General features: G+C 39.9%; 1 long non-coding RNA gene across 1 annotated transcript; it reads right to left on the reverse strand.

Annotated features, from left to right (window-relative positions):
* Nucleotides 1-13,698: 13,698 nt before the first annotated feature.
* LOC118163009 lies at nucleotides 13,699-16,150 on the reverse strand. The gene is made up of 2 exons (XR_004748778.1): nucleotides 14,576-16,150; nucleotides 13,699-14,253 (listed from the first exon to the last, which is right to left on the reverse strand). It is a non-coding gene; the product is annotated as an uncharacterized LOC118163009 (long non-coding RNA).
* Nucleotides 16,151-16,481: the final 331 nt, after the last annotated feature.

Below are 16,481 nucleotides of genomic sequence, written 5' to 3' on the forward strand. Positions count from 1 at the left end.
CTGCGTACAAAAATGACCAGAAGGTGTGAAGTCAGGGGTTAGAGATTAGGAAATGCCACACCGAGGTTTCCTGTGCTATCTTCCTTCTTTGTATCCCTTTTGTGTAGCCATTATGATGCAAACTAAAACTATTTTTACAGTTTTCTCCTTAAAGGTGTTTCTTTTCTTGTGGCAATGAAAATTTCTTTTAATTGTTTAGCAGCAATATCTCAATGGCCATGTATATTGTGGAGTAAAAATTGATTATTTTTCTCAGGAAAAGTGTTTTTCAGATCAAATTTTGATGCTGTTGAAAGTGAATGTCCCATGACCCTAACAGAGCTAGACCTCCACAAATGAATTGTATCTGTCAGACCTGTTGTCTCTCTTCCTTGTCTTTTGTTTGTTGTCAATTTGTCCACTCTTGTCAATTTGACCACTCTTGGTTCTTATCTTAACATCGTAGCAAGGAGATCGCTATTCAGGAAAACAAAAAAACGCTGGCTCAAGTGGAACAGTTTGTGTTGCCCCAGGAGGAAGGAAGGATGCCTCTTCCTGCCTAACCGCCCCGTGTTCTGCAAGGCGTTACTTATTGCTGAGCCTTCCCCTGCTGTTTCCTGGATAAGGTGGAAAGAAAAAGGATAAACGTCCTTGTCTGAAGCATGCACAAATCAGGTTACAGAGACAAATTACTTTCCAGACCTTCTTATTTTACAAGTTTTGTACTGGCAAGTTTTGTCTAAAATTAAAGGTAGGTATTGTGTGTATTCATGCTCCATTATCACCTACAAATACATAAATTAAATCCAGGCAAAATAAACTCTAATTTTGTCAGATAACTGCCAAGTTATATATATATACACACACACATACACATATATATATTTCAAAAAGGAAAGAAGTCTGAAGAAGAAAGATCCAGCAGCAGTGAAGTTCCTACTTTTGTACTTACTCAGACCTGACACTTGTCTTCTAGCATTTAAAAACCAAAATTTTACAGAAGAGTTCATAGAAAGTAGTGGGCTTTTGGGAACTTAATAATAAAAACTTCCTTAATTATTATAAAATAAGAGATCAACTGAATGCCATAGAAGATAGTGTTCTAGATTTTTCGTAACACATTACATGGGATTATGTGCTGGCTATTTCTGTCAACACACACAGAGTGTTTATTTTCTCAATTTCTTTGTAAAATTCCTTTTAAGGAGAGGTGTGTCTGGATTTTTTTCCCCAGAATTTTCCTGTTTTTTGCCCTCCCTGCAGGGCAGGTACCTACTTCTGCTGTCCCCTGCCATCGCATTCCTGGCATGATCACTTCTGAGAGCCTTGAGCTCTCCACTGCTCTTGGCACCATGTTGCCCTGGGGTCACCTTTTATCTCCCACACCTGCAGGGAGGCAAGACACCTTCTCTGAAAATCAAGCTGGTATTTGTGGGGTTAAAAGTAGTCCCACGGTGAGCCAGACAGATAGCTGAGCACTGACTCACTAATAGCAATTATTTGGAGGTATCTTCTTCACCTGGTCCTGTTCTTGGATGAGAACGGTGAGTGTGAAACCAGTAGGGTGATTACTCTTCTTTCCTTTCTTAAACCACCTTATAACAATTTGTATATATGATACAATATGCCATGTGATCTTATGATTACCTTAAGGTTTTGGTGCTCTTATCCCAGATTCCCTCTCTGTCTCACCGTAGATGTAGCCCCATGGGCTGAACTGCAGCACTACACATTTCATCAATGTGTCTGTAACAGTCTCAAGCTTCTTTTCATGCTTCAGTGGCTCTGCTGGTACGTGTTTTCAGAAGTGTCATACACAACCAGAAAGCAGAGATTTCCAGGTGGTATTTTTCAGGCCTTGAAATTAATCCGTATGAATTCCAGGCGATTGCCCTATCGGTACTATATTCCTGAAATGAACTAGGGTCTCCTTTGATAGACTTTTTTGAGAATAAAAAAGTAACTGGGATCCTTAGGTCGGTCTCGTCTGATGCAGCAAGAGAGCAGTGAGCCTGTGCACCTCTGTGCCCTGCAAACACCAGTCACACTTTTCATTTGTTTCATTTGTTTTCTGTCCAGCTGCGAATGTTTATTCAGATAGTTTGTGAATCCATCTCCATGGATGTCGTGCTAGGCCGTGCTTGATAAGGAGTTGCTAAAGGCTGTTGTGAGCCTGTGTACACTGAATTCCTTACTGAGTGAATGTAAATGAGAGGATTTGAGGGCTTCCACAACAATTGAACCCTCCAGTTCTGTAGCAACCCTTGTTTAACCTGTGAGAAACTCATCAGAGATCTTCCTAAGCTTTGCGTTCTTCCATTGCTGGGATAATTTATTTCTTAAATGCTGAGATGATGATGTCCATTCTGATAACATGTTCAATGGTTTTGTAGAGTCAGTGTCTCCTGTGCAGGCCTGTGGTTTTGCCAGTACCTTGTACACTTACTGTTGTTGTTGTTGGGGGCCTGAAGCTCTTAGCCTGTCCTCACCGGCAGCTCAGGATGCAGCTCTTTTCAGGCTGCTGTTTATTTCTTTAGGTTTAAACCTTTAAAAAGCTTAAAAATCATTGGCAGTCCCAATGTGTCTTATGAAATATGCAAAGGCTTCTTCAGCTCTCCGAAGTATATTTTATCCATGTGTTTGCCTGTATATATAAGCAGGGAATTACCTCAACCTGCCTGTGCATTACACTTCATGCAGCCTGTGCACATTTTCACATCTCTTCTGGGCTTTTGAGGGTTTGCAGGTGGGGATGTCCAGGGTCAGGCACATTGTCCAGTTGGGCTAACCTCCAGAATATCACTTAGCTTTGCTGTTACCTGATATTTGGGGAATTCAAGCTGGGAACTGCCTGCCAGGAGTACTCCCCAGTTTAAGTGCAATCTGATGTTGCACTTGATCATATCTTGACAAGCTCCCCTTTATTCTGGGAGGATGCACTGGGGCAGTGTTACTGCAGCTGCGCTAATTGCTTCCTTTCACTGCCTTCCACCAAGGCTTCTGTTAAGTCAATCTCCAGCTCACATTGGCCAGGCCGCTCGCCTCTTTCCAGCTCTGGTGCTGTGAGAGGCTTTGAGGTGCTGTCTCCACGGCCTGATTTTTCACTATCTGTACCTCCTGCTCTTGTGCTTGCTTCAGCCTGTAACATCTGTAACATGCTTCTGCTGAATGCCAACTGTGACTACTTAAAGCTTCAGTAGTACAGGAACAATGATCTCACCAACTTCAGAAAGAGCTGGATCTCTGAAGTTATCTGCTTGGTGATAGCCATTATTTTTATTTGTGTAGTATCCACTTTCTTTCCTGCCAGCATGTTTTTTTTTTTATTATTATTTTTATTTTTTTCCCCAAGAACTGGAGTAATTTCACATTTCTGAGCCATTGCCGTGGTGTGTCAACTGCTGATGTCTTCAGGCCCAAAGGCTCTCATGTTGCTCTTTTGGTAGCTCTTGTCTGCCAGCACATTTATTCCCTTGCATAAATTTTCTTCTTGGACTTAGTGGCACTGCCTGACCAGCATGGCCTGTGGGCAGCACCTGGCCTGGGACCCAGGGGAAAAAAATTCTTTTAACACTGTGGGTCAGAGCTTCTGGCCCATAGCTTCTTTGATGGGGTAACTGTTCCACTACCCACCATTTCTTCAAGTGCTTAAAGGTCTGACAGAGGAGCCCTCCTCTGGCACTTCCCAAAGAAACCCCCTTTATTTTTTTACACTTCTGATTCTCTATCTACAGTCTGGAGTAAAACCCACGGCTGCATCTCTTTCATTTGCATCTTTTCCATCTCTGAGGAGAGGATAGACACAGCAGAGGCATGTGTGTCCTCAGACACAGCTTTTGGCCAACTATCCCAAACCACATAACGTAGCTTTAAAATTCCGTTTCATTGCAAGTTTGGGTGATTTCTAATTAAGAGAATATTGCTTATTGTCTTTTCTTGGTGAGAGGAGATGCACCCTGTGAATCAGTGGAGAACTTTGTGTCATTCCCTTCACTTCCAGCCTTCTGTGAAGTATCTGAAGGACAGATGGACGTGCTAAGAGTCTGTATTACTACAGATCACATCACTGTGCTGAACTGCACCTAGCCAATCCACTAAACAATATCAGGGAGGAGGTAGGTTTGCCCTCACCCAGATCACAAAAGCTTTCTAATATTTTTCTCACAGCTCAGATCTCCCAAAATACTGTTCTTTCCTATTCTTATTTTTCTTCAGCTTTCCAAAATTCTTTGGCTTGATTCTTGCCTATCATTTCAAGTCCATTCAACGTGATTTTTTTAAGGTCAAATCTTAGCTTGTAGGGGGGATTTTTTCTTTGTTTCATGCCTAATAAACACCTTAGGCCATGTTTTATTCCATTGAAGCAATGACAAATGTGGTCATAGTCTTGGTTAGCTGTGGGTAGTGAGCAGCTTGCAGAAGGAGCAGGGAGGGCAGTGAGCACCAGAGAGGACAGAAAAAGTGGTTCTTTTCCTCCAAGGACGGCTTTTTCTTCCACTGGCTGGCCAGAAGATGGTAGGACCTTGTGCTCCCCCTTTCATCAATATGGTTAACATCTGCAAGTAGGTTAGGAGGCAGATGCCAGGAAGGAAGAAGAGCTATTTAAACCATCAGGCAGTGTTGGGTCAAGTGAGCTATAAGCTGCCAAAGAATAAATTTAGTGTGGAAATCAGGAGAAAGTTTGCTGCTACTAGAAGAGCACAGCTTTGGAGGCTTTAAGGTGCTTCCTGAGGTTAAGTGGCATGTTGTGTGCAGTTCCTGGGGACTCCCTTTGTGAACAACCATTGTGAGTTTAGACTGTGTTTTTGTTCCTGAATGTAGTTATTAACTAGGAACTGTGTTTTCAGCAGTATTCAGATTTAATAGGCTGCCTGTTTTGGTGTCAGAATAACATCTTTTCCTGTTGGGATAAAACAGAGGAAGGACAGGTGCTTTTATTTCTCATTTCTTTTTTCTTTTTTCTTTTTTCTTTTCTTTTCTTTTCTTTTCTTTTCTTTTCTTTTCTTTTCTTTTTTTTTTTTACCACTTCTGAGTCATTATAGCAATAAATGTAGTATAGGATATGGATATAAATACTAAGTACATTTTATACCTTTGTAATATTTAGTGTAGTAACTACTTCGAAACTTGAAGCTGATATCCAGCATGGATAGGAGGCTGAAGGACGATCTCACAGAAAGGAAAAGCTGGGGTTTTGCTGGTGCATTGCTGAAAAAGGAGACCCAGAGCCTCTGTGGGATGACAGCCCCCCTCGTTGCTCCCCTCTTTCTCTTTCTAAGGTGAGAAGATGTCAGATGGCAGAAGCTGGTTTCTGTAGGTAGGCTGAGAACCGTCAGCCATGAATTATAAGTCGTATGGGGGGAGTCCTGCAACTCCTACACTGGATCCACTTAAATGCTTGGATATGTTAAGCTAATAAAGTTGCAGCCTGCTGCTGAAATCCATCCCAGAGTCTGTCTTCAATAGCCTCCTTGTAGTGATTAATGACAGCAAGCCCGTTGCCGTTTGCAGTGAAGGATTGGCTTGTATCTGTCTGCATGTGCAGGTAGTGAAGTTTCAGATAACGGATTATAGTTCCTGTGGTTCTTTGTTGCCTAGAACATAGCACAGAAATTTTACACCCCTGTAAATTGTTGTCAAATGCTGCTATTCTGGTTTAGTAATCCATGTGTTCATTTTGCATAGCTGTAACCAAATAGCTATGGCAGAATGCTGGGAGGAGGACTGGGACCTTTGATTCCAGCAGTGTCGGCAGGTCAGTGGTCCCAACAGATTTTCCCCTCCTGGGTAGATGTGTACTGGAAAATTTTTATAGATGTTCGTAGCCCAAGAAAGCATAATTAACATGATCATGACTAGTAATTTGCCAGCAATGGCTTCTTTTGTTTACAAAACTTGTTATTTATAAATCCTCTTCTTTTCCTCTTTAATTGTGCCTAAGTCCATGACACTTAAAAAAATTATTAATATATATGTATATACATATTGCTTAAAAAATAAAGACTATATGAAAGCTTGTTCAAGTATAAGTAAAATAAATTCCAGGAAAAATTAAGCTATCAAGTGCTTTGTATATAAATATCATTAACCATTCTCTAATTATATTTCAGTAACAGTTTGCAGTTTAAATGTTCTGCACTTCATGGTGGGATGAAGGGGTCAAAAGGAAGAAAAAAAATCAAATAATTAAAAGACCTGATTTCCCAAGACCATGGACTGGCTATTGTCAAGACTGTGATACCTTGCTTAAGTCTGGTCAAACTTAAGGCAAAGTCATGGTCAAACCTAAGGCAAAGAAATGGACTTATTGCAGTTCCCCTGATCCCTTCTTTCTGCTGAAGCACTAAACGCTTTTTAGATTTTTTTCTATGCTTTGTGAAATAACTTCAGCCATTAGTTAGAACTCTCAGTTAGAAGCATAGCATCATGTTAAATGTTTTGACTGTCAAAAGCATTCCTGTCATTTATAATATGGCAGTGAAATCCAACATACGTGTACATGTACTTGCAAACCAGAAGTACTTTTCCATTTGGTTTGGTACCAGTCACAGTGCATGAAAGTACCACAGGTTTCATGTGTGCAGCCACAGGGCTTTTCGTTTACTTTGGTAGAGAATACGCCTCACATCAGGCTCAGGTGAGTGCTTAAAAAACCATGCAGATTTCTGCAAACTGAAATTTCATTCACTTGACTTCAAGTGTTCAAACACCACTTGTATTATTGGTATTTTCTTCACTATATTTCTAATTCTGTGTTGCATTTATAGATTTTTTTTTTCCATTGCATCTTTCACTTTGTATGTATCCTTCCATTCTTCCAGCATACTTCCCTTCAAAATGAATCTGAATATTTCCTTACTGGGGAGGACAGGGAGAGGTAGGTGAGCAACAGGGAGTTCCCATTCATCTCTTTGGCAGTGCTGATGGAGCTGAGGGAAATCCTCCACTCTTTCATTTTCTGTGGCCTAACATTCAGCGCCATGAGACTCCCGGGCTTGTGCCCATGCCCATGCACACTGAATTCCCAGATGGTCTGCGCATTGAAATGTTTGCCATGTGACTGTGACTGTTCAGCTTCCAAGACAAGGCAAAACTGGGTGCTTTGAGTCTTTCATGGCTAAAGGCCAATCTGCACCTAACCATGTAATAATTTATAGATACATATGAATCCTTCATATTCTGGAAGATATTTTTCATTCACTATACATATATATGTCCCATTAAATTGAGTAGCAGTTACACATGTTCATGGAAAGGAGAATAACTTCTGTGTTTTGCTTCTTACAAGGCATATGCTGTTACGGTATATATTTTTAATTGATTAAGAGGTGGGAACAGTAACAGTGTATCTGATCCAAGTTTTTAGCAAAAGACTCTTTATTGGTCTCCATACTGTAAAACATTATTCTAGGCAGAATCCCAAAGGCATTTTTAATCATCAGGCTAGATGAAAAGAATATACATTTCTAAGTATCCTGGAAGTACTAGTAATTTAAATTACAAGTTTATCTTGTGAACATTTTGTTCGGTGGGCAATAAGCCACAATTCAGAAATGTTGAACAGAATCCTGACTTCTTTTTTTTTTTTTTTTTTTTTTTTTTTAATATGTTTCAGAGCATTGGGAACTTTTACCTTCTCACTCTTTTGCTGTTTGCATGGTAGGATCTCGTACAGTTGTCAGAAATACTCGTGTTATTAGCAGAGGGATGGTCTGTGCACCCCAAGTCTGGGGTGGCTGTGACACCCTGGGTTAAGAGGCTCCTGAGACCTGTCAACTTGTCCTAGGTGTTATATGATCAAAAATGATACATCACTTCAAAAGCACATGAAAGGTGACTTTTTGTGTATTTTCAAGGCAAGAGGCCATGGCTGGAACTGCAGCTTTAGCTCATGCTCACAAGTAGTTGTGGGGTTGCCTTGTGCGTGTTGCTTTGCGTGTTCACCTGCTTGGAACCGTAGCCCTCACTGGGCACTTATCCTGTCCCACCAACCCCAGAATGGCCTTGGCAGTGCTCTCCTGAAACATGTTTTCCTGATCAAAAACTTCCCCCATCTTTGTATTTTTACTTCTTAAATAATGCTCAGACGTTCTAATACCAAGGGCCAATGTAAATATTTATATATGCTTAAATAACCTAAATGAGTGTGCAGTCCATAGACTCCTTTCTAAAAAGCATCACCTTTCTTTCCTTTCCAAATGATTTATAGTATGAGATTCTATTATTACTTTCATAAGTTCACATGGTATGAAAGTGTAACATGGACTATCTCAGAGCTATTGAAATAGGTGATGAAAAGTATAAAGTTAAGTAAGTACACAATTGTATGATAACTATTCATATGCCTGCTTTGAAATAAGAATATGCCATGTAAAAGTTAAGTTTTATGAGCAGACATGTTAGCACGACCTCTTATTAAGGTCTCCTATTAGTTTCTGCTAAAAGATCCAGTTCTCAATTGTTTAAAACATTGCCATCTGTTACCTGCTTAGGCTGAGATTTCCCTGTCTGTGAACCGGGGTTGTGCTGAATTTATTTGGAAAACTGCAGCCAAAATGGCTCATCCGCTGAGAAGAAAATGGAAATCTTCTTTAGCCATCTGAAAACTTCTTAGTGATGTTTTTTAATAGTGTATCAGTTTCTTGCTTTGGAAGAGGCTTCCTGATACTGGGATGAGGAGTAAGGGATCAGGAGTAAGGGATCAGGATTGTTTTCTTATTCTGAAACTGAAACAAAGCCACTGTTTGCATGTGCCCCGTGGAGACATTACAGACTGTACTCTCTATACTTCTAATGAGAAATCCCATGTGTGGAGGGCATCTCAAGCCCAGATAGCTCACGTGGGTGATTACAAACTGTGTTTCTCACAGCAGTAGGGGGTGAGGATGAGCTCCTGCTTCAGAGGCATGTGCCTGGGGGAGTCTTGCATCGTGGTGCCATCCCCAAGCAGGACAGCTTGGTGGGACAAGCACAGTCCTATCATGATAGGCTGTCATTTCATGAAGAGCATTGGGCAGGCAGTATCAAGCACTTCAGAGCGATCATCTCACTGATCATCTTTAATGTGTCAAGGCTCGAGAGCTTCCCATTTCACCCTTCGGTGGTCTTATTCCATCTCTCTCCATTAGCCACATTTTGTACATGTGTCTGTGTGTCTTGCTGTTTTTAAGAATCCAGTGTTGCTGTCCCAGATGTATCTGCCTCTGTTCTTCTTGCTGTGCCTGGAGTGGTCAGCCAAAACACACACCCGAGCAGCTCAGACTTGCCAGATTGCAGAATGCCTAGCACAGGTCTGAGGTTTTCAATAAACAGAATGGTGAGTATTGAAGGTAGAACTGCAGTTTTCTATCCTGTGTCATTTTTCCCCCTTCTTCACCTTATTTATCTTGTTTGACTCTAAAAAAAATAATAAAAAATAAGCCTTAACCATTTACACATGAAAGCTGAGAGATATCACTTAAATATTTTTACCAACAAGAGACATTTGATACTCATGGAGAGATTGCCAAGAAAATGATACAAACAGAGAAGAAGGAATAAATTGTTTAAAATTTGGCATTACAAGTATATTATTTGCTTTTCCCTTTCCTTTGTATATGCTCAATCATTTATCTTGGTGGGTGAAATATTACACGTGAAACCAACTTTTTGGTAAGAAGATCTCAATTCCAAACTGAATTTGCTTGGGCATGTCAGGCCCTGGGGGCTGTACCTACTGTCCTCTGCTTAGCTTTGCACTTTGGTGTATCTGCTCTGGCTGGAGGCTTGAACAAGATGGTGACTGCAGCTTTGAGGGACTTGCTCCATGAAGCAATCTGCAATATTTACTTTAGATTTTCTATCCCATAACTAAACTTCATGCCTGACTTCAAAATAAATATTATGTTGAGCTTTTTAATGTGCAATGAAATTGTAAAAGTGAATAACATATTGGCTGAAATTCATACCTTCAGTCAGGGTCCAGTGCAGGTGAACCAAATGCTCCTTATTGGTGTGTGGTAACGAGAGAGACCCCCAGTCAAAATCCTAAAACAGCCTTGGGAAGGGATGCAACACCTGCCAAAATGCTTCTCCCAGCTGAGGAACAGACATGTAAAGAAGACAATTTTCCTTAAGTTTTGATAGAGAAATAAATACACATTACCTGAGGCTCTCCAGCCAGGGGTGGTGAGAGTCCGGCCTGGATGACTGCCCCAGCTGCAGCAGTGTGATGTGTGCTAAAAGCAGAGAATCCAGTTCTGAGAATGGATATGAGCCAACGGAAGGGAAGACCTGGTTGGAAAGATCTTCCTTTGTTGATAAATGCAGAAATAAACGTGTGTGAAAAGAAGGAGGGCAGCTCAGACAGTGACTTGGTCTGGGCCAAAGACCCAGAGAGCCACGGAGAAGCTAATAAAGATTTGGTTGACATGAATTTTGAATGAGGCAGACAGACAGAGATCCAAGGAATGATGCACACTCTGAAAGAAGGAAGATAGTCTCTGGATGAAAACATCTGAAATGTATTTACCGAAAGTATAGCTATAAAATAGAGCTTGTGGAGTCCTGCTAATCTGTACGGTCTGGTAGGAAGGGGTATGAAAGGGCATTTCATGTAGTCTATCAATTGGGTGGCAAGTCTTTATTTAGACAGAAATAGTTAGGAAAGCTTTAGTTAGTGTGATTAAAGTAACAACCATCAACTTTCATACGGATGCATTCTTGTACGTTATTAAGTAAAAAAACTTATTTGAATATAATTAGAGTAAATAGGGAATTTGCTGAAGTAGCCATTAAAAATCATATTGTATGAGAATTATTCCTTTATGAAGATTATTAAAATGCAGTTATTTCATTTGTGCATCATGTTACCTTAGGTTAATTGGCATCTATTTCAAAAGAAGAGTTGACTGAGATGGTATAATAATCATGCAGTTGATTGTACTGCCTATGCTAGGAATGATTATATCACATATCGTTATAAGAACTGTGACAAGAATGACTGTCATTTAAGGAAAAAAATGAAATGTATAAGAAATAAATTACTCACATAAAAATGCAGAATTATCCTTCCTCAATCTCTTCCGTAAAATTCAGAAACTGAGTCCAGTGCTATCTCAGCACTGGACTTCATCAAGGAAAAAATATTATTTTTACTTATATTATTTTAAAATCTTATCTAAAGCAGAAATTCTTAATGATATTATTTTTTCAGTTTTATTTTTGGTTATTTTTTTCTGTTAGGAAACCCATAGATTTTTAGTGTTTATTTTTGTTCATATGTATGATATGTATTCGAAAGAATATAAATCTAATTTTTTTTTCTCTAATTGAGATTTTCTTCATCTTATTGGACCGCTAAACAAGTCTCAAATTCTGCTTTCTGCCAATTTAGGAGGAGGGGAGTATTTAGATGCTGTGTATTTTGTTAGCAGTGGAGAGTGGAAGAACGTCTAAGAACAAAGCTCCTATTCTGTATTCTGCTTCTTATCCACAAGATCAGATTCACGTCATGGTGAATCAAATCTGCTTCTAGCCGAGAGGTACACACGCGTTTAGCACAGATAACATAGTGTGTGTGTATGGTGATATTCCTGAAATGTCCCTTTACTTCTGCCCTAAAAATTAATCCCACTTGCTCTCATTGTGTTTCTAAATAAGTTTGAACCTGGAACTTATTTCCTTGTACCCTGGCCATTAGACTCTTTTTCCATTGGCACAAGACAGGCAACTTGGTGTGTTTGCCCAGCTCAGGGCCCCATTTATACAGACAATTTACTGTGCCAGAAGTTACATTAAAGCGTCATACTGCCCTGGTTGTTTTAGAACAGGATTCTGTAACATGGTAAACTTTCCTACATAAACATTTACCCATGTGGAATTTATGCCTGTACATTTTTGCCTTTAAAAAAAAAAAAATATCACATTTTTCATTCTTGAAGTGGTGAAGACAACTTTCACATATATACTACTGCATTGCTTTTCCTGTTTCCAGAGAAAAAAAAAAAAAAAAAAGGAGTCTACTCTAAAGGCTATAGGTTTATAGCAACTATTTGGCTGGAAAGGATGAAAAGGTAGAAGTCAAACAAATGGACACTGCTGGGCTCAGAAGCTCAGGAAAAAAGTATGAAGGAAAGCAGCTTCAACATACTTTATTTCCCACTAAATGATGATAAACATAACATAAATTACCTCTCCTAATGGCTCTGTCTGTACTGTCACATGTGGGCATCTGGTACTCACAGCATTTTGGAGGTAGATGGAGAACAGTGTACACGATGAATTAGCATGGCCTAGGAGGTGAGAAACAAGTCTTCTGACTTTGAAAGCACTACCCAAATAAAGTTGCTGAAATACTGTGATTTAAGATGTTTATAATGATAGTGGATATGTTTCATACAGATCAAAAGGGGATTGATGCTGGGCACACTAAATCATTGATAAACCTTCCCACCTTTCATTTACCTTGTTGGGGAAGTTATCATCCAAACTGTGAAAGCAATGCAGCTTTGTGTTTATTTGGTGTGAATGCATACTCCCATCCTTGAACTGACAGCACTGCTTCCCCTTCACCATGTTTTGCCTGAATTTCATGTTGGAAAAAACCCTTGGGGAACAGCTGTAGAGCCCTGGGGAGCTCAGCACAGGGCTGGGTGCAGTGCCTGGGAGCTTCTGCGCTTGCAGAGAGCGTGCCTGGGCTTGGCTTCAGCCTCTGCACCAGGCTGCACCGTGAGGCGCGGGCTGGCCTCGGAGAGCCTCAGGATAATTAAGTTTTACGTTAGAAGTCTTGCCCCACTGAACTCCCCGGCAAAACTACAGTTGACTTCACAGGGGTAAAAGCTGTCTCTTATTCTTGCTGGATCTGGGCTAGAGATCTCAGCTTGCACTAGAGCTAATGGAAGGCACATGCACGTTCCGGGAGGAGCGCGGGTCTCTTTCATCTCTTGAGTACCATGCTCCTCTGTGGCACTTCCAAGGCTGCATCAGTTATCGCAGGTCCGTTTATTTTAATGATGCAGCAGGAGTGTCCTAACTTCCTATGAAGGTACTTTGTTGTAATTATCTTGTATGTCTAGGGGCACCACAAGGGGTTACATTTATTTTACTGCCAAAGAACTGTTGTTTCAGCTGCAGTTCTATGAAGAAACAATCACATCTCCAGCAGTTTGTTAGATTAATCACAGGTGTGTAATCCCAGTGCATACCCTAGAGGGTATATCCTTTGACCCGTTTCCTTTTTTAAAGGGGAAACTCTGAATTAATATCAGTTGCGTTGCTTATCGTGGTTCACATTGGGTTTCTGTAGGACACTGTGGAAAATACACTAGAAGCTTCTGTGACCTTTATTTTACTTGTGTATAAATGAATATTGAAATTTAACAAACCTGAATTGCTCATTGGCAAAATCACCTAGAAAAATGAAAATAGAGTTTGAATGTCGATATGGTCCAAGAATTAAGTAGATCACATGGAAAGAAAGAATTTGTCTACCCTTCACACCTAATGGTGTTTCAGTGTTTTGTACCAATGACATGAAAATTAGTTTATCACTTCATTATTTATTATTTTCCAGCAAACAATAACTGAAAATCACTTAGACATCTATGTGGTCCTTGCACAGGTTTAAAATAGAAACCCCTTTGATTTTAACTTCATAATTGTTTCCTCAGGATGCGAGTAGTTAAGGATGCACTGCTTTTCAGCTTCATTCAATGCTTTGTGCTACAAAATGGCATCCAATGTAGGTTAGGGTGTATTTAGAGGTAAAACTGATTGTTTTTCTTAAAAAATAAAAGGTTTTACATTTCAGTCAAGTAACCTTCCAATGTAGAAATGAGTAAATATCCAAGAACTATATATTTTGTTAAGTACAGCATGTTTAAAAGCCGCATATGGGGAAAACTTAATGATTACATCGGAAATGATATGTATTTACCTTTATTATAAGTTGAATTCGTACAATAAAAACCTTCAGAATAGACTCTCTGTAGGGGAATGGATTTCTGCGCATTAAAAAGCAATGTGCCTAATGGGTCATAGAAAAGTACAAACAATTGGAAACATAAACCCAGGAGTATGTTTTTAAGTAATTTTGTCTGCTTAGTCCTCTGGTTTTTATTTTATTGTTTTGAAATGAGATTTTTGTTTCACCTGAAGCAGTGACCATAGTGGGGTGGTGTCAGTGTCCACCACAGCACTCCAGAGACATGAACACACTGTGAGAAAGTGGGATGAAATATTAGGGCTTCAGAATATCCATAGCTGTATTGCCAAGCTTCCATGCTGAGCACTATCCTGAAACACATCCAGACTAAGGAAAAATAATTGCTAAAGGAATGTTCCATATCAAGACTCAGCTCTACATCAAAACACAGTATGTTAATCCGAGCACGTGCATCCAAATAGGTATTTAATTAAGGTCATGAATGTAAATGATGAATGACCACTGGCATGGATTTTGCCAGGGCTAGTACAAGAACACAGATCCTGAGTTTCCTCAGCACAGATCTTCATGGACCACGAGCCCATGGTGATGCAGGTGTGCAGGGAGCCTCGGTGGTTTGTAAAGTGAGGAAATTTGGGGAAAACACCACTCTGGAAGGGGTTTAAGCCTCACCTTCTTGCTGTCTGTGTTCCTCGCTCATGCTGTCCTGGAAATCTAGAATGACTCTTGGATATTTAGGACTTGGCCAGATTTTAAGTCTTTTATATACCCTCAGGATCTGTTCAGTACACGCAGCACATCCTCAGTTCCTCCATTTATCAGTAAGCACAGAAATGTTAGCTTGCTATTGTTTTAGAAGAACTCTCTCCAGAAAGCAGTGGTCTGGTTGGTCTTGTAGAACAAGGCAGAGCTGCAATTCTTCAAGATATTTATATGAAATGCATCCAGGGGGAATTCAGATTCCTTCTGGGATTTCTTTCTTGGACAAGGTATTGCAAATAATAACCTTTAACTGCTATTAATAATCTATTAACTCCTTTGATGGGTCTAGTGAACACAGCTGTGTGACAGGAAATCTTGTTTTGGGAGAATGGATGTATAGAGTCCACCCTGAAACAGATATTTGTGGGAAGAAGAAAAGGGATATATATATATATTTAAAATAAATGTGCCTTGCCTCAGCTGAGTACTTGTTCCTTATATTATTGTGTTTTATAACAACATCAACTTCAAAGCCTAATTAACACTTTTATGAACACAATATGACTGGTTAAACAGTTCACATGCTTTTTGCTGAAGAGATGGATGTTTTCTGCTAGGGCAAAATCATATATAGGCGTTTTCAAAACAACCAGTTCTTGAAACTTAATTGAAAATAACTTATAATTCTGCAGAAAACTGTAAAAATTAACTTTTTTTTTTTCTGAGTTTTTTTTAGTGTTGCTGTGATTGAGCTAGTGATGTACGCCTGCTCAGCTTCCTACCTAAGGGTGCTCTGTGGCAGTAATAGAAAATTAATGAGAGAAAATGACTAATACTGGAAATAGAATACTTAATTTTTCAGGCACTGGTAATTTGTTAAATTTGGCCTGCAAATATCCAAACTATTAACAACCACTGTGCTGCTCTAAGAGAAAGAAACCCTGCTTGTTGCTATTGAATCATTTCATATGCTGGTTTCTTTGCTTTGAGACCTTTAGGAAGAGTGCTAACAGTAAGAATGAAGTGTATTAACTTTATGTAAAAAAAGAACCCCCCCCCCTCCCCCCACTTAGATGTCTTCCATTAAAAGTTTAGCTATGCAAGTTTTGCCAAAGGACCACATAAGACCTGAATAAAGCCTTCAGAATTTCTCTGCACAGTGATAACCTGGACTTGTACCAGATGTTTCTCTTGCAAAATCCTGGGAGTACTTTCACTCTGTGTAAGTCTTGGCAGGGGAAAGTCATAGCAATTGCCACAACCAGGCTGCAGAATAGATTTATTAGTATTCGCAGGCAAAAGAAACTGCATGATCATAAATCCTATTCCAGTGGGGCATTTTATATTGTTATTGTTATTTGGATTTTAAATCGAAAAATGATAACATCTGAAATCTGCTTTTACTGAAATCAATGGCAAAAACTTGCAGTGATTTTAATTAAGCAGAATTTCATCCAAGATCCCTATTCAAAGTTTTTTTTTTTTTTTTTTTTTTAGTGTGAATAATGTATGTTAAAGGGACCCACAAGGATCATCGCATCCAAGTCCTGGGTCCACACAGGACCACCCCAAAACCAGATCATGTGTCTGACAGTGTTGGCCAAATGCTTCTTGAACTCCAACAGGCTTGGTTGGTGCCTTGACCACTGCCTGTCCCAGTGCCTGACCACCCTCTCAGTGAAGAACCTTTTCCTAACACCCAGCCTGACCCTCCCCTGCAGTTTTGGATGTGTATTAAGATGGACTGTTCCCCTGAACGGACAGGTACCGCCACTCTACTTGGAAGTGACAGATATTTACTTAGATAGAAAGATGGGAGATGCATGCACCTGCTGGGCCAGAAACACCTTGAATGCTCACATGCACTTAAACATGG

Source organism: Oxyura jamaicensis, chromosome 2, assembly GCF_011077185.1.
Source record: "Oxyura jamaicensis isolate SHBP4307 breed ruddy duck chromosome 2, BPBGC_Ojam_1.0, whole genome shotgun sequence".
NCBI classification, from domain to species: domain Eukaryota; kingdom Metazoa; phylum Chordata; class Aves; order Anseriformes; family Anatidae; genus Oxyura; species Oxyura jamaicensis.